The sequence below is a fragment of the Dromiciops gliroides genome, chromosome 2 (assembly GCF_019393635.1).
Source record: "Dromiciops gliroides isolate mDroGli1 chromosome 2, mDroGli1.pri, whole genome shotgun sequence".
NCBI classification, from domain to species: domain Eukaryota; kingdom Metazoa; phylum Chordata; class Mammalia; order Microbiotheria; family Microbiotheriidae; genus Dromiciops; species Dromiciops gliroides.
Genome location: NC_057862.1, coordinates 540,566,260 through 540,585,056, shown reverse-complemented (window position 1 = coordinate 540,585,056; position 18,797 = coordinate 540,566,260).

Genomic DNA, 18,797 nt, shown 5'->3' with positions numbered 1-18,797 from the left:
GCTAAGTGTTACATAGTGCCTGCTTCAGCCACCTTCCTGGACCATTGGAACAAACTGTTCTCATCCGCCCATTCCAAGGAGAGAAGTCTTCACGTACTTGGGGTAGACATCTCCCTAACCGATGAGTTTGAGGCCTGTCTGTTATCCTCAACCTGGTTCAGCCCATATGCCAAGAGGGTTTTATTGGGGTGTGGCCACTGCACATGCTACAGCTTCTTGCAACTACAGGTGAGTGTTAAGTGCCAGGTGGACACCAAAGGTGGATGAACAGCCCTGAAAGGGGCTTAGCAAGTCTTCATCCCAGAGGTGCTAGTTCTCTGTGAACACCCCCATACACCCTTACCCCTCAATGGACTCTGTGATCCAGTGGCACTGGCCTCCTTTCTGTTTCTTGCACAAAACACTCAATCTCCATATTCTGGGCATTTTCATTGGCATTCCCCCCATGCAGGGAATTCTCTCATACCTCATTTCTACCTCGTGACTCCCCAGGCTTCTTATGTCTCAGTAAAAATCATTCCTCTGTAAGAAGTTTTCACTGCTCTCCTTTAATATTAATGCCTTCCCTCCAAGATAACCTTTCATCTACCCTGAATATATCTTGTATGTACATAGTTACTTGCATTAGAATGGGAACTCCTTGAGGGCAGAGACAAGTTTTGCCTTTCCTTGCTTGTTGACAGGTAGACTAACTAATCTATTCCTTCTAAGAATGTTTACAACATGTAAACAAAGCTTAGTACTCATTCATTCATTCAATAAACATTTTTAAAAAAACTCTACATTGTGCAAAGCACTTTGTTAGGTATCGAGGGAGATAAACAGACATCTAATCCCTTTTCTGATGATGCTTTCATTTCAGTAGGGGAGATAGAACACATTCACAATTATTTGTGGGGTGGGGTCCTTTGCCATGGTAGAGTCTTTATAGATCATGGGGGAAGAAAACCTTGTCTTTCACATACCCTGGAAGTCACCTCCCAGGTGAATAAAGGAAGAAGGTCTTCAGGTACCTTGAACCCTCAATTCTATGGAAAGATTGACTCTGAATGAATAGCTCCTGAATGATCACCAGCTCTATTTGGCATCATCTACATTTTCTGTTGGTGTAGTGGGATTTTGTTTTAATAATGACAACTCACACCTCTCTAACCCTTTAAATTTTGTAAATCATTTTCCTCACAATCACTCTATGTATAAATATTCTCTTCATTTTATAAGTGATGAGACTGAGTTTCTGAGAGATTAAAAAACTCACCCATGTTCACATAGCTAATAAGTGTCTGGGGGAGGGTTCAAAGCTACGTCTCTTGGCCCAGCATGCCACACTGCTTCCCAGTGAATGTTTCTTTAATGAGTAAGTAGCTTTGTGGTGGTTGTTTAGTCATACCTGACCCTATGTTGGCCAATGTTCATGAGGTTTTCTTGGCAAAAGTGGTTTGCCATTTCCATCTCTAGTGTGTTCCCTTTTTTACAGATGAGGAAATGAGGCAAATAGGGATTAAGTGACTTTCCTAGGGTCATACAGCTAATACATATCTGAGGCTGAATTTCAACTCAGATCTTCCCAACTCCAGGTCTGGTGCTTTATCCACTGTGCCACTTAGCTGCCTTGAGAATAAGTGACTAGAAATCAATATTTCTCAACTATAGGAGCTGGAGTGATTCTAAGCTAATGCTTCGCAGTTCTATAATGAATTTACTCATTGATTAATTCATACAAGTATTCATTGAGTATCTACCACACAATCACATTGTTTTGTTATTGGTTTTTCTTTGTTCTCAAAGAGGACCATGACATTGGGGTGATGTCATGACTTGCAGTGAATTGGATTTAAGTGAGGGAGGGCTGTGCAAAGTCACCAGCCTTGCTCTCTCCTCTGGAGCCATCTGGGTCCAATGGCAAGATATAGATAAGGACAACTGACTATGGCCCTGGATGCATTGGGAAACCTTGACCTTTTTGAGTTAAGGTTTTCCCAGGTCTCAGTTTGTTTGAGGCAACAACCATTAAGCGATTAAGCGTAGGTAAGAATTGAGGCAAAAAAGGCCTCTTTTATCTAGTAAAAAAAAAATAGAATCACATGAATTACTATTGGTAATATAAGAGAAATTCAAGAAACTCCTTTTGCCAGGACTTAGTTTTCTTATTGGAAAAACAAGAAGGTTGGACTAGAATACCAATTCTCAAACCTTAGGACTCCTTTTATTCTCTTAAAAATTTATTAAGGGGGGCAAGCTAGGTGGCGCAGTGGATGGAGCACTGGCCCTGTAGTCAGGAGTACCTGAGTTCAAATCCGGCCTCAGACATTTAGCACTTACTAGCTGTGTGACCCTGGGCAAGTCACTTGATCCCAATTGCCTCACTAAAAAAAAAAAAAAATTATTAAGGATTCCCTCACCCTCACTCTGGCCAAATGCTTTGTGTGTATGTGTGTGTGTTCTATCTATTGATATTTCTATATTAGAAAGGAAAACATCTTAGTATTATTATGAAAATAGTTTTGAGCTCACAGATGCCCTGAAAGGGTCTCAGGGGTCCCCGAGCATCCCTTGGGCCATACTTTCAGAACCACTATAATAGATGATCTCTAAGCTAAAGTTCCTTCTGGTTCTGACATTCTGGGAGCCTAGGGTACTATTGGGACATGCTCTCTGTCCTCAGGTTTGCTATCTGACTGGGTGGACAAGACCAATATAGAAAGAATGAAGAAAAAAATGTCAGATAAACAGTAGACTGTGAAGGTTGCAGGCATTCAAAGGACAGAGGTCCATGAAGTACAGAGCTCATCTCATTGGGAATGGTCTCCAGGGTAGAGGTGGAGTGAGTGCTGGATTTTGAGCCAGAGGACCCGACTTGAATCTGGCTCTGCTACTTAACTATCTGAGTCAACCTTGGGCAAGTCACATCACCTGTGTGGATCTCATCTTCTTTTCTTTATAATGAAGGCAGCTAATTGGTGTAAGGTGGCCTGGAGCCAGGAAGACCTGAGTTGATATCTGGCCTCAACACTTCCTATCTGTGTGACCCTGGGCAAGTCACTTAATCCTGTTTGCCTCAGTTTCTTCATCTGTAAAGTGAGCTGGAGAAGAAAATGGTAAACTACCAATATCTTTGGAGAGAAAACTCCAAATAGGGTAATGAAGAGTTGGATACAACTGAAACGATTAAATAACAACATGGTATTATTACTAAGGTCACTTTCAGCAAGGTCAGATTTAGCACAATCACCTTTATGCTCTCTTTACATTCTCTTCTCCAGTTCATTTTACAGATGAGGAAGCTGAGGCAAACAGTTAAATGACTTGCCCAAGGCCACACAACTAAGTAAGTGTCTGAGGCCAGATTTGAAATTCAAGATGAGTCTTCCTGATTCCAGGACCAGCACTTTATCCACCATGTCATATTTATATACTCTCTATCCCTTAATTTTTCCAGGAATGCCACCACAATGTTGTTGTTGTTGTTGTTTTGAAGGACAATGAGGGTTAAGCGACTTTCCCAAGGTCACACAGCTAGTAAGTGTAAAGTGTCTGAGGCCTTATTTGAACTCTTGATTCCAGGGCTGATACTTTATCCACTGCACCACCTAGCTGCCCCCTAATTATGTTGGTATTCTGAAGGGTTACTGTGGAGGGTTGGATGGCTACAAATCTAGCATGTTGTAGGAGGGATTTCTGTCCAGATAGGAGTTGGAGTACCCTCTGATGCCCCTTCCAGTCCTGAGACTCTATACTTCTGTGATGTTTTCCTGGCTTAAACCTGGGTTTAAGTCCCACCTTAAATATTTACTAGATGTGTGACCCCAGGGCCAGTCTGCTAACTCTTTTTTCCATTCTTTCCTCCTTTTCTCTACATCTTCTTTCTATTTCTCCTACTTTCTCTTCAAAGTCCCTTTTGAGCGCTTCCATGGCCTGAGACCAGTTCATATTTTTCTTGGAAGCTTTGAATGTTGGAGCTTTGACCCTGTTATTATCTTCTTCTTCTGAGGTTGTAATGTGGTCTACCTTACTCCCAAAGAAGTTTTCGATGGTCTTCTGCTTTCTCTGCCTACGCATCTTGGCTTACTATTTCTTGGCTTTTAACTCCTCCTTAAAGTGTGGCGTTGCTTCCAGGACACACTGTTCAAGCTACAGCGTGGCCTGGGGGATGGTTGGGCTTCTTCTCAGCCTGCCTGGCCTCTCTTTCATTTGATTTTACACTCTCCACTGGGGGCGTGGGGGGTGGGGTGGGGCTGCTTCTCAGCTCTGCTCCTGTTCTCAGCTTCAGAGGGTCTCAGGTGTTTTGGGTTGAGGGGGGGCAGGTTTTAATCTCACCTGGCCTGTTCTCAGGTCTGGAGAGAACCTCAGGCCTACTTACTAAGCAACCAACCAGCAAAGCTTTCTGTGGTGTGGTTCTCAGCTTTCGATGAGACTGCTCCCCTGCTCCCCTCCCCCACCTGGGTCTCCCAGCGCTCAGGATTTCTTCCTGGTTGCCTGCTGGAGTGGGTCAGTCAAATCTTTTCCCCCAGTCCACTGGTACCCCTACACTTACCCCTTCCCCCCCCCCCCCCCCGCCCAGCCGTTCAGCCTGACCGCGTGCTCGGTTCCAGAAGACGCCAGTGCTGCAGCCGATTCAGAGGCACTGGGGCAAATTCTTCTGGCGGGTGTCTGGTGTGTCGGCCTGATTACGGTGTTAGGCTTTATTCATGGCCCAGCACGCCCCCCTGAAATCTATCTATAGCTGGAGAAAACTCTCAGCCCGTATTTTTCTGTGTTTTTCTGCCCCAAGGGTTCTTTTATTGCTATTTTTGGGGTGATTGTATCAGGAGCCCTGTGGGTTTAATGTCTTTCTTCTGCCATCTTGGCTCTACCCCCCAAGTCTGCTAATTCTTTTGATCCTTGGTTTCCTTATCTGTAAAATGAGGGGGTTAGAGATAGTTTTTAAGGTCCTTATTGCTCTATATCCATGATTCTACTACCCTATGAAATGTTTGTGGTGGGAAGGCTTTGGAGAATTGAATGGTGCTAGACATCAGCCTGGAGAGCTATGGAGAGTACAGCTTACATTAGCATTCCCTGGCACATTGGGCCAACAGTCCACAATTGGTACTGTCACTGCAGGGAGTGACTGCTTCTAGAGATAGTCTTTGTGGATGGTACTGTTCATTGTATCCCTTCCTCTCATTACATGACTTCCTGATCTCCTCTTTGGGTCGTACATCTCTGACGGCATCATTTATCCTACTTCTTCATATTCCTTTTGTTGGCAATAATTTACAGCCTACTCAAGCCTCCCATGATCCTCTTCATTGCCCTTTGGGTGACCTGCAATCTTAATTCTTTGGAGACTGTGGTATTCCATGACTCACAGATATACATCATCACTGATCATGTAGCAAGAATAAGGGATAAACAATGGGCCTTCTGTGTACTATAGTGTGGTACAATGGAAAGAGTCATAAGAGCTAGGTTCAAAATGTACCTTTGTCATTTATTGCCTGGGTGACCTTGGGTAAATTGCTTAGCTTCTCTGGGTTTCAGTTTCCTCATGCATAAAAATGAGCCTTAGAGGTTCTCTGAAGTCCTTTCTATCTCTAAATAATAGATCACATATTGGCCGCTAGGTGACACAGTAGAGGACAGGGCTTGGAGTCAGGAAGACTCATCTTCCTGAGTTCACATCTGTCCTTAGAAACTTACCAACTATGTGACCCTGGTCAAGATGCTTACCCCTATTTGCCTGTTTCCTCATCTATAAAATGAGCTGGAGAAGGTAATGTATCTCTCAAGTATCTCTGCCAAGAAAACCACAAATGGGGTCATAAAGAGTCAGATACAACTGAAATGATTCAACAACAAAAAGTAAGGTAATGATCTTCTTTTGAGGGTAAGATCTCTGCCTCTGGGCACTTCTAGCTACAAGATCATTTGGTGACATGAGCAATTTAGAATATTCCGTTAAGAAACAGATTGTAACTAAGGACATGATAAACTCCAGAGTGTCCAGAGTCAGGCAACCAGGAAGGTGAAAGGTGCTGAGATCATGCCCTACAGGGTTCTGCTAAGTAACTGGCATTGTTTAACCTGGAGAAGACTCAGGTGGAGGGGTTGGTGGGTGGGCTTACTTGTTTTTTGTGAGGGGCTAAAATTCTAGCTATACTGTCTAAAAATCTAATGAGTGGTCGCCAATAAATTAGAAGCTTTAGCAAGAGTTTAGACTTTTTAATCATTTATTAAGGAGCATAATAATGTGGTGAAGAGAGAGAGAAATAGGCTTATATTCAGCTATCTATCTCAGGGAGCCAGCATCTCCTGCTCTGCTCCCCCCTGAGGTCCTCACGAAAGAGAGAGTGCCTTGCCCCTTCTTTGTCCCAGAAGCCTCCTGTGAAACTGGAAACAGGGCCATCCCAACATGCACAGCTCCAAGCTAATTGGCTGGTAGCTTTGATCGACAGTACCCATGAGCAAACATCACTTCCTGATGCCAAGGAACCAACCTTCCAAGCCACATGGCTTGTCCTCAGACACCTTCTCCTCATGGTGGAGCTTTCCTACAGTAACTCTCCAGCAGGTGGAGTCACTTCAATTGTCACATTTTCAAGCATTCCTTTTTTTTTTCCCACTGGAAAAGTTTTTATTGTAGGTTTAGTGGGATAGTTAGACAAAGTTTAGATGATTCCAATTTTGTTGGCTACATCCAAAGCATCATAGTCTGGAGCAAGTCAGACATAGGCCTTCTTCACTCCATCAGGTCAGATCAGTGTATTGACCTTGACCACATTGATGCCACATAGCTTTTTTACCAGCTGCTTGATCTGACACTTGTTGGCCTTGATGTCCACAATGAAGAATAAGGGTATTGTTGTCCTCAATAGTCTTCAGAGTTGACTCAGTGGTCAATGAAAACTTAATGATGGCATAGTGAGCAAGCTTGTTTCTCTGAGGGACACTTTCCCAAGGGTATTTGGGCTGCCTTTAAAGTCTTAGTGTCTTGGATTCCTGGAAGGTGAGAGATGTTTGGATCTCCATTTTGTGGCTATCGACCTCTTCAACACTGCCTTCTTGGCCTCTAAGGCCTTGGACTTGTTTTCTGTTTCTTGGGGGAACAACCACTTTCTTCTTTGCCTTGGGCACCATCTTGGGGAAAAGAGTCTTCTGTGGTGTCTCTCATGGGCTTATAGAGTCAACTGTTTACAAGTCTTCTAAGGGCTGCTATGTGGAAAATAAATTTATTTTGCTTGTCCCAGGAAGCAATGTTAGGAGCAATGGGTGGAAATTGTAAAGAAGTAACTTTAGGTTTGGGGTCATGAAAACCTTCATACCTCCTTTTTGAGCTTGTCATAGGGGATTACTGTTTTGCCATACATCGAATCAGGTGGCCTCTGGCATTGGTAGTTATTTTGTAGTCTTGCCTTTGCCTCTAAATAATTGTCAGTCATGTATCCCAATTCTTGTGGTTACTGTACTGGGCTGGCACACTTGTTCTGGCCCTGCTTACAAAGGAAGAAAAGGGAAAAAGAATTATTGCCCCTACTATGTGGGTGCATATTATCTCATTTGATCCTCAAAAGAAGCCTGGGGTGTAGGCGCTGTTATTAATCTAATTTTACAGATGAGAAAACTGAGGCAAATAGAGGTTAAGTAATTTGTCCAGGGTCACACAGCTAGTAAGTGTCTGAGGTTGAATTTGAACTCGGAAAGATGAGTCTTCTGGATTCCAGGCCTGGTACTCTATCTAGTTCACCATCTAGCTGCCTAAATATAGCCACAATATCCTGATAGCAGAGGTGGGGGTGGATGTGGCAGTGGCTCATGCTGTTATTGGTCATGACTGACTGTTGTTGAATTAAGTCCAGGGAGTTAAAAATGTTTCCTACTCCCAAACTGTTACTTATGGATCATAGCATTAGAAATAGACATAAATTTATAATATCAACCTCCACATCAATTGCTCTTTGACAATTTCAGTGATGTCTGATCAGTGAACATGGACTTGTGGTTTAGAAATCACTAGACACATTAACACAGGAACCCTTTGTAGAGTAAATATTAAAAGCCATTTGGTCCATCTCAGGGGGGTTTGATTGTGTTGGGATTTTCACCCCCTCTCTTTTCTTTACCCTTTTCTCCCTTGCTTTTGTCCTCCCTTCTATCAGTCCCCCCCTTTCCCTTCCCCTTTTGTTTCCCTAAAGAATGCGTTAAGTTTCTTTATCCCAATGAACGTATATGTTATTCCCTCTTTGAGTCAGATCTAATGAGAATAGGGTTGAAACCATGTTCCCCCCTCCTTTGATTGTGTTGGGATTTTGATCTCAGATCTCCAATTCTGAGAGTCTAGGTGTGACTCTGTATGACAACATATAGCCATTTAACGGTTATGATGGAAACAGTGAACTTGATAGGAGAGTTAGGGGGATTTGAAGTGATTTGAATGATCAGATCTACTGTGTCGATAAGTGGATCACTGACAATCTGGAGGGAAAATCTGTTTATTTATTCATCCATCCATCCATCCATCCATCCATCCACCCATCCATCCACCCACTCACCCACCCACCTACCCATCTATCTGTTTATCTATCTATTTATTTATCCATGCATCCACCAACTCATCTATTTATTTATTCATTCATTCATCTAGATATTTATTTATCCATTCATTCATTCATCCATTCATTTATTTATTCATTCATTTATTTGCTCATTTATACATTTATTTATTTACTTATTCATTTGTGCATGTATTCATTCATGCACTTATTTACCTATGCACTTATGCATTCATGCACTTATTTATCTACTTATTCATTCATCTATCTATACATTTATCCATTTATCTATCTATTTATTTAGCTATCTATCCATTCGTTCATCTATTTATTAATTAGTTTATTAATTCATCTATTTATTTATTGATTTATTCATTCATTCATTTACCTATTTATTTATTCATTCATTCTCATCTATCTATCTGTCTGTCTGTCTGTCTGTCTGTCTGCCTGCCTGCCTGCCTGCCTGTCTGTCTGTCTGTCTATCCATCTATCTATCTGTCAGGGGGAATTTTGAATGGACTGTCAAAGGACTCTGCTCTTGGCTTTGTTCTTTTTGTTGTTTTTGTAAATGATATGGATAGAGGGAAAGATGGCATATCAGTAAGGCAAACAAGCATTTATTAAGTGCTTAATAGATGCCAAGCACTGGGGATACAAAAAAGGGTAGAAAGACAGTCTTTGTCCTCAAGGGACTTACATTTTAATTTTATTTATTAATTATTACATTTATTAATAAATTCATACTTCTGTTTTTAAAAAAATTATTGACTGGGGGAAGACTGGGTTTCACAATAATTCATGTAACTTCGGGATTTTGCTGTGTTGTGTGCCCAATATGAGTTAGCAGAGGCACCTGGCAGCCAAAAATCTTAATGTAATCTTAGGTTTTTTATTAAGAATGAGTCAGCAAGAATTTATTAAGCACTTACTACATAGCAGGTACTAACTGAAACACATTCTTCACAATAAGGAAGATAATGCTTTTGCCCTGTTTGATATTGGTTAAATCTTATCTTGAATGCTGTGTTCAGTTCTGAGCATCCCGTTTCAGGAAGGACATTGACAAGCTGGTGAGTATTCAGAAAAGCTTGACAAGAAAAATGAGGGAAATCAAAATCATGTTGCACATGGAATGGTTGAATAAAGTGGGAAAGGTTTAGTCTGCAGAGGAGAAGAGAAGGTATGATAATAGTTTTCAGGTATTTTAAAAACTCAGCCTATGGAGTCCTTTATGTTGAAGAAAGATCAGATTGGCCTCAGGGAGCAGAACTAGGAGCAATGGGCAGAAGTTAAAAAGAGAAAAACTTTCAATTCAACATAATGGAAAACTTTCTAATAATTTATTATTGTTGTTGTTTAGTTGTTTCAGTCGTGTCCAATTCTTCATGACTGCATTTGGGGTTTTCTTGGCAAAGATACTGGAGTGGTTTGACATTTTCTTTTCCAGGTCATTTTTTTTTTGGGTGGGCAATGAGGGTTAAGTGACTTGCCCTGGGTCACACAGCTAGTAAATGTCAAGTGTCTGAGGCTGGATTTGAACTCAGGTCCTCCTGAATACAGGACTGGTGTTCTATCCACTGTGCCACCTAGCTGCCCCAAGGTCATTTTACAGATGAGGGTTAAGTGACTTGCCCAGCGTCACATCTAAGGCCAGATTTGAACTCGGGAAGATGAGTCTTCCTGACTCTGGGTCCAGCACTCTATTCATTGCACCAATTTCCAATAAGTAGAGCTGTCCAATAGTGGAATGGGTTTAATCATAAGGTAACGAGCCCCAATCACTGCAGGTCTTCAAGGAAAAGCTGGATGACCACTTCTGAGGGGACATTGTAGAGGGGATACCTGCTCAGCTGTAAGTTGACTCTTAAGTTCCCTTCAAAATGTAAGATTTGCTGATCCCCTGACACTGATGGGGGGAAAGTAGGTTGCTACTAATGCCACATGTTGGCACTTTTCCTTTGCTCCTGGTTGTTTTTATTTAGCAGAGACATATCCCTTTGTGTTCAAAGTGTGTTTCCAGGTTAATTAATCCTATTATTATCACTGTACTCCATAATTAGACACACTGTGTAATTATATCAGCCTTTCTGCATTATTGATGTGTAATGTACCAGCCAAAGATGATTATTAATTAATACTATATTGGATTATTTCACAGAACACATGATAGAATTCTGATCTCTTTACCCAAGTGGCTCTTGTTTCCTGGGTATTTCTTAGGTTTACATTATTTCTAGTTAGCTCAAGTTGTTCTTGTGTTGAAGGAACAAACATTGGTTTTCATTATTTACAGCTCCATTTTTTTTTTTGGTGGGGCAATGAGGGTTGTGACTTGCCTAGGGTCACACAGGTAGTAAGTGACAAGTGTCTGAGGTCAGATTTGAACTCAGGTCCTTTTGAATCCAGGGCTGGTACTTTATCCATGGTGCCACCTAGCTGCCCTGACAGTTCTTCTTTTTTATAGATGTAGAGATGGAAAGGGTCTCAGAGGTCATCTTGTCCAACGTCTTCATTATCCACAGGTGAAGAAATGGAGAATTGGAGAGGTTGGATGACTTTTCCTAAATTTCACAAGTAGCAAGTGACAGAGCTTGGATTGGATTTGAACACAGGCCTTCCGATGTTAAGTCTAGCATTATTCTCACTGCTCTGTGTTGCCTCTATATTCTTTCCTTCTAGGCTGGCAAACTAGGTCCTATCCTTTACTCTCTGGACTTTGCCACCACCCCCCCCCACTCCCCTGCCCCCAGTCTCTTGCTAAGGCCTGTTGATTTTACTGTCATGGTATTTCTCATAGATGCATCCTTCCCTCTGATACCTCTACCACTCTGGTTCAGGTCCTCAGTGTCTCATGCCTAAGTTATTGCAATTATTTCCGTAGCCTGCTGGTTGGTCTCCTTGCCACAAGCCTCTCCCCAGTCCAGTCTCTACTTGGCTGTTAAGGTGACCTTTCTAAAGAAGAGGTTTGACCATGCCTACCCCTTCCTTAGCAAACCCCAGTGGCTCCACATCACCTCCAGGATCTAATAGAAATCCCTCTGTTGGGAGTCCAAAGCCCTTCATAACTTGGCCCCTTCCCACTAACCTTTCTAGTCTTCTTACATTTACTCTTTGATACCATGACATTGGCCTCTTTGCTATTCCCAAGTCCTGGCATTTTCAATGGTTGTCTCCCATGCCTGAAATCTCTACCTCTCTCTTCATCTCTACCTCCTGGCTTCCTTGGCTTCCTTCAAGTGCCACCTAAAATATCACCTTTTCCAGGAAGCCTCTTCCAATCCCTCTTTATTCTAGTTCCTTCCCTCTGTTGATTATCTCAAATTTATTGTGCATATAGCTTGTTTTTAAATAGGTTTTTTTGTATGTTGTTTCCCCATTAGACTGTGAGGTCCTGGAGGGCAGGAACTGTCTTCTACCTTTCTTTGTATTCCCAGTGTGTATAATGCCTGGCACATAGTAGGCACTTAATAACTATTTATTCCCTGACTGATTCAGGAGTTCTAGTTTTCTCAGGATCTTTCCCTTTGTTCTTTCAGACCCTGTGCTTGATCTCTCAGTCCTACCAAGTTGCCAATGACTTGTAACTGAGCTCTCTACTAGGTGGATGAACATTTTCACTGATGGGATGACTGCAATTAAAAGGAATGTAGCTCTAAGTGGAATTTTAGACAGCAGTCAGCAATTGAGAGAGGATCAGCATCTCTCCTCCCCAAGGAGAGCATCTCCCAAGAGTCAGATCGACTCTACTGGACAGTCTCCATGTATGCACATGTCTGTTCCCAGTTACTCTCATGGGATAGTTGTGTTTGAAGCACCAGATGTTGGGAGCTAAGTCTGGGACTGTGTCAGCTGGAAGACTTTGAGGGAGACAATTTGCCTGCCAGGCATAGCTATAGTCTCTAGATTGGCTTAGCATACACAGAATAAAGGGTCATTTGCCCAGAAATAGGGAGAAGATACTTTTTGGCATTTACTAAATGCCTGCTATGTATTAGATACTTGGTGTGGGACATGAATAAAACACCTTGTATACTTTCCCTTCCCCCTCTATGTTCAGGTGAAATAAGGTTAAGCCATCAAGGGCAAAAAGTAAGATAGTCTTTAGTAAGAGTGGGATCACTGATACAGAGCTCGTGTATTCCGTTAATAGCTATACAATGACAAGAGAACTAGAGAAGGGCTTCCGCCACCCCCAGAACATTGAGCCTGTCCCTTGCGATGGATTTATAGGAGGACATGGATAAGAGTTGTACAGAATGGGTAAGCATGTATGAGTTTCCTATTCTCATGCTGGGCCCAAGGGAAGAAGTAGCTGTATGAAGATCTAAGACATGCATTAGAGTAAAGACAGTGATAAAGTGTGTGTGTGGGGAGAATATATCAACTTGAGGGGAGGAGGGATGGGTTCCTATTGCCAGGTAGCCAGCTCAAGGCTTCTGGGTTTTCTGGTGATAATGGTAATGGAAGAGTGGATTTCCATGTTCATTGAATGTAGAGAGGTGTTTTGGTAGTGTTTAACAACTGTTCTCTAGAAAAAAATGAAACACTTCTCAAGCTTAATCTGAATTATTAACATTTTCTCTATCACTTTCTTAAGCTTAGACAATCAATGAAACTATAAATCAAGCCCTGATTTGTAGCATTTGCTGATTTCTGAGGTGTGAATGATCACACTGAAAATTTAACTAGTGGGTGGGTTCAGAGCCGGTACAAGGAAGCTTCTTGGCTCCAACAAGCCAGCTCCAGCACAGAACCAGAAGCAAGCAAGGGAAGGACTTCTCTCCTTTCTCCTCTCTCTTCCTCCTCCTCTAGGCCACTGGCTCTTCAGGTTGTTCCAACGCCTTGGTCTTTGGAAGAATGAGGCCTGGAACACTAATTTCCATCTCACTGCTGGATGACTGGCTTTCAACATCTGTGGTTGGGGACCTGATGTCAATTATTGTTATTTTTTTTTGTCTTTTATTCTAAAAGAGCACCATGACATCAGGATGATATCATGACTTGCAGTGAATTAGATTTAAGTGAGGGGAGGGGTTGTGGAAAATCACCAACCTCATTCTTTCCTTCAGATCTATACAGTCAAGTGGCAAGATATATACCAGGTTGACTAGAGATAATTCCAGATGTTTAAGGCAATTGGGGTTAAGTGACTTGCCCAGAGTCACACAGGTAATAAGTGTGAGGTGAGATTTCAACTCAAGTCCTCCCAACTTCAAGGCCAGTCTTTATCCACTGCATCACCTAGTTGTCCCTGATATTAATGCAAAAATTATGAGAAAGCCAAAAATCATTCTGAGTGGAGCTAATAGGGTTGAGCAAACACAGATTGAGAAGTAGAGACAGTATGCAGAGTGGAAGGAACACACTGGTTTTGGGGCCAGAAGGCCTAGGTTCAAATCCTACCTCTGAATGTTTACTATCTATTGTAACCCTGCCTTAGCCTCAGTTTACTTATTGATAAAATGAGAGGATTGGCCTAGGTGATCACTGAGGTCCCTCCTAGATCGATTATCTTGTACATATGGAGTCATTTGGACAGAATATGTGTGGGGAGGCTCTGAGGCTAAGCAGACCCCTCAAAGTGGAAGATGACAGAAATAAGGGATAGAAGAAGATTTATCTCAGTAGCAGGAGTTTAGGTTTGATCCTTACATGTAGCCTAGGTAAGGTAATGACCCCTCTTTTGATCTCCTACCAGCTCACTATACTTATTCATTCTTGTTCTGGGTTCTAACATAATTAAAGGATATGTCCTAACATTTACACATTACTTACAAAATTACAATATCTCACTCATCTATTAGGTCTGAATGATCACCTGGTTTATTAAATATTACTTATCATTTATTTAATAAACTGTAGAAACCAGTTTTTTCCTAGAAGCATTTGTTCTTCTCCCCCTCCCTCACATCTCTCTCTCTCTCTCTCTCTCTCTCTCTCTCTCTCTCTCTCTCTCTCTCTCTCTCTCTCTCTCTCTCTCTCTCTTCCCCAGCCCACAACATAAAGGTTACTGGCTATGCTAATTATTTACAATATTACAAAAAGTAAAGTCAATAATTATTTATAATGTATTAGTTGTGAGAAAGATCATACCCAAAGTCATGTTTAACTCTTATTAAAACTGCCGACTTCTCCACAATTCTGGGAACAAGGTCCCAATATTTCATTCTCTCAGCATTCCAATTAAAGGATTTTCTCAAGAATTCTCTCCATGTTTCTTTGCAAGAAAAAGTTAAGGTCAGTTCTCTCAGGAAATAAATTCCTTCAGTCCTTTGTCTTTTCAATCACAATAGTTTCTCTAGAAGAGCTAAACTCTTAATATCACAGACATCTCATAGAAAAACAAATGAAACTGTTACTGTCCAAGATTCCATTGCCTCTTAAAAATAAAGTAACAAGGGGCAGTTAGGTGGCACAGTGGATAGAGTTCAAATCCCGCCTCAGACATTTAACAATTACTAGGTGTGTGACCCTGGGCAGGTCACTTAACCCCAATTGCCTCACCTATATATATATATATATATATATATATATATATATATATATATATATATATATATATATATATATATATATATATATATATATATATATATATATAAAGTAACAACATCTAATTTCTGTGGGAAAGGCTATTGAAACTATTGTTTCACTTCCAAATCTTGAATTAGTGAATATCATTCCCCAACTCCTTAACAATCTTGTGACTTTCAAAATATTCCTCTATATCATGGCACCTCTCATCATTATATCATGACAGATTGGGACAGTTGTCTGAGCTTTACTTTTTTAAACTATCAAATAGGGATAATAATCCCTTCTTTATCTACTTCCCTAGGTATTGTGAGGACCATATGAGAAAAGGACTTTAAAGAACTTTATAAAGCAAGAGTTGTTTACAACTATGATGGCACTGGAGTACTATTACTATTTACTATATGAAGTACTATTGGAGTACTCTCCAAGGCCAGTGCACAAAATGCCTTATTACTTGAACATATTTTCTTCCTCAGGGCAGGGAGTTGCCTAAGCTCCATGGAAAACTAGGGACCACCATATAGAGGTCTTTTCCATGTTTTTATGGTCAACAGCAATATTAGTTTGCTATAGATAAGAACATTTGATCAAAGCAAAAACTGTTATTTTCTTTGAAGCTAAAATAATATTAGTGATGAGGAATGTGTAAGCTTTATATTGAAGCCTCCCTCATCCCTATTATTTCAAGAAATTCAACTTCTCTGCTTTTTTGCCCTACCAGATAATCTCAGAAATTTGGTATCCAAAACCTTTTCAGGGTATTGTCACTAATCCCCCCTTACAAGCAAACAAATTCACAAGGCTTAAAGAATGAATAGGCTTATTAAAGTTATGAAAAGCAAATAGATTGCTCATAGAACCCCTAGAGAATAACATTTTCCAGGGAGCAATCCTCCTTCCAGAATATAGTATAGTCTCAGTCACATATAGACTGTGATCACTAGGGTTCTTACTAACATCCTTCTTATCAAGGATATTAAAATCATTCATCTGTCTTTGTTATATTCAACACACTACTCATCCTGTTTAGTTTTATGTCTGAGGCTTATCTCCAACTTCTGGCAATATTCTTGTAGTTTTCTCTCACCGCTCTCTGCTAGCTGATGTCTCTGGTTGCCCCTCTGGGTAGGAGGTTTCCCTCACAAGCAAGAAGAGAAATGCTACTAGAACTTACTCCTCTGGGTTGGGGGATTTCTCCATTCTCCTTTAATGATTTGCTTTGGTTCACTGGTAACAAATAACCCTGCTCTGAGTCTTGCCTTTGTACTAGTGATTTCTAAGCTTTAACCAATGTATCCAGCCATCAGAAGCACCTCAGTTTTAGCTGCGATCTCTTGAAGGGACAACATGATCCTCACAGTGGATTTTAATAATTTTTCTTCTGATTTTCCCCACAGCTGCTGTCAATTCTTGGGTCAAGGGACTATTAAAACAGCCAAAGATTGGTATCCTCCTGCAATATATGGATTAGTGGAATTAGAAGAAATGGGCACAGCATGAGGAAATTGTAAATCTTTGCTATAATACTAAAAGAGAACATAAATACAGAATGAAATCCTCCTGATGTATAGAAAGATAGTTTCAAACTGTCCTGAAAAACATAGTCAGATGTGATTGACCAACTGTTTTTTGAGGCTAGGTGGCAGAAGAAGGTGGGAAGAAAGTCCTGTGATTTATTTTACATTTTTCCCCTGGTGGTATTTGCCTCTTCCCTAGAGAAGGAAAGGTCAATCAGGGTCCAGGGTTCTACCTCTGACCATTCTTTAAGAACCCTCTCTTGTACATTGAATTGGCTATTCTTTTCTATGGTGGGAGGAGAAGTTGGGGCTGGTCCCAGAGTTTCAGCCCAAATGGCAGTGGACCTTCCTGTGATGGCTCCACCCCTATGCTGTGCTGTCTAGTGATAATCTCTAGGTCTATTTATGTTCTGTGATGCCCAGACACCTGCTTGTTGGCACATGGTAGAAGCAAGGAGAAGGGTGGAAAACGTTCCAAACAGTTGATTTATAACAGCTATTGTGAAGCCTTGAAATGCATCTCATCAGGCTCAGCAGAAGCCACACTGTTAGCAACCCCTCCTTCTTCCTCCCACTATCCCTCCCCTATGTTCCTGAATTGTTTTCAAGCTGTGAATAGACAACCATACCATGTGAACATTAAATAGACTGTGAAGTCCAGGCACAATGGAGTTCATTTTTTTTTAGTTGGGGGGGGCGGAGTGGTCAACTATGCTGACAGTCCAGAATTTTTTATTTTAGCCTAGTTTCCAAGAGGCCAAGTGGGGTCCATCCAAGATAGAATTGGGCCTAGAGATGGCCTTGGTGGGTATTTCCAGCTCTAGATTTATGATCTTATGATAGCTTTACCAGGGATGGATAACCTTAGGTAAGACCTGTGCTTCAACCTTAGCCTGCCTAACCTGGGTCTCAGGTTATATGATGGGTCACAATCTGAGCTTGAAGCTCATTAAGAGTGAGCAGATTGGGGGCGGCTAGGTGGCGCAGTGGATAGAGCACCGGCCCTGGATTCAGGAGTACCTGAGTTCAAATCCGGCCTCAGACACTTGACACTTACTAGCTGTGTGACCCTGGGCAAGTCACTTAACCCCCATTGCCCCGCAAAAAAAAAAAAAAAAAAAAAAAAAAAAAAAAGAGTGAGCAGATTTAGAGTCAAAGAACCTGAGCTTAAATCTCAGCCTGTCTACTCATACTCAATGTAACCGTGGCTATGTTATCTTCTCTCTCTGCATCTCTTTCCTTGACTGTAAAATGAGAGGTTGTACTACTTGATTCTAAAGTTCCTTCCAGAATGTTGTTGTTGGGTCATGTCTTATTCTTTGTGACCCCAATTTGGGGTTTTCTTGACAAGGATACTCGAGTGGTTTGCTATTTCCTTCTCCACCTCATCTTACAGATGAGGAAATAGAGGCAAATAAGGTTAAGTCACTTGCCCAGAGTCACACAGCTAATAAATGTCTGAGGCTGGATTTGAACTTATGCAGGTGAGTCTTTCTGATTCCAAGCCCGGTGCTCAATCCACATCACCTAGCTGTCACTCCTTCCAAATTAAACAGTCTGTACTCTCTGGGAAATTAAAATAGCAGGATGGGAGCTGGGATTGGGTGAGCATTAGTGGGGTCCAGGAAGGACTGAAAATTGTTGCTCTGAAGAATTCTAGGTCTATAATTCAGGGGCCCAAAGTAATTGCTTCTTTGTCAGGTTGTTTTTATGGTCACAGGATCATAGATTTAATATCAGAAGGGACTTCAGAGGCCATTAAACACAATGCCTTATTCTACAGATGAAGAACCAAGTTCCAGAGAATTAAAGTGACTTTCCTGACATCACAGACTTGGGATGTGAATGCATGTCTTCTGATTTTAAATCCAGAATGATTTTCACTCTACCTTGCCATTTCTATCCCTAAATAGACAAAAAGACAAAATAGTCTTTAACCTCAAGGAACTTATATTCTATTGGGGGAAACATGAAACATGTCCTTATATAAGTAAATACAACAAATATACAAAATAAGACAAGGTAATTTTAAGAGTGGATGACAGCATTTGGGAGAGTGAGAAAAGATTTCATGTAAAGTGTGCACCTGATCAAATTTAGAAAGAAGAAATTCTATGGGATGGAGGTGATAGCAGAATCCATTGCTAGCATGGTGCCTCTCCTGTGCAAGGGAATGGAATGAGCTAAGACTGGAAGAAAAACCAAGGAC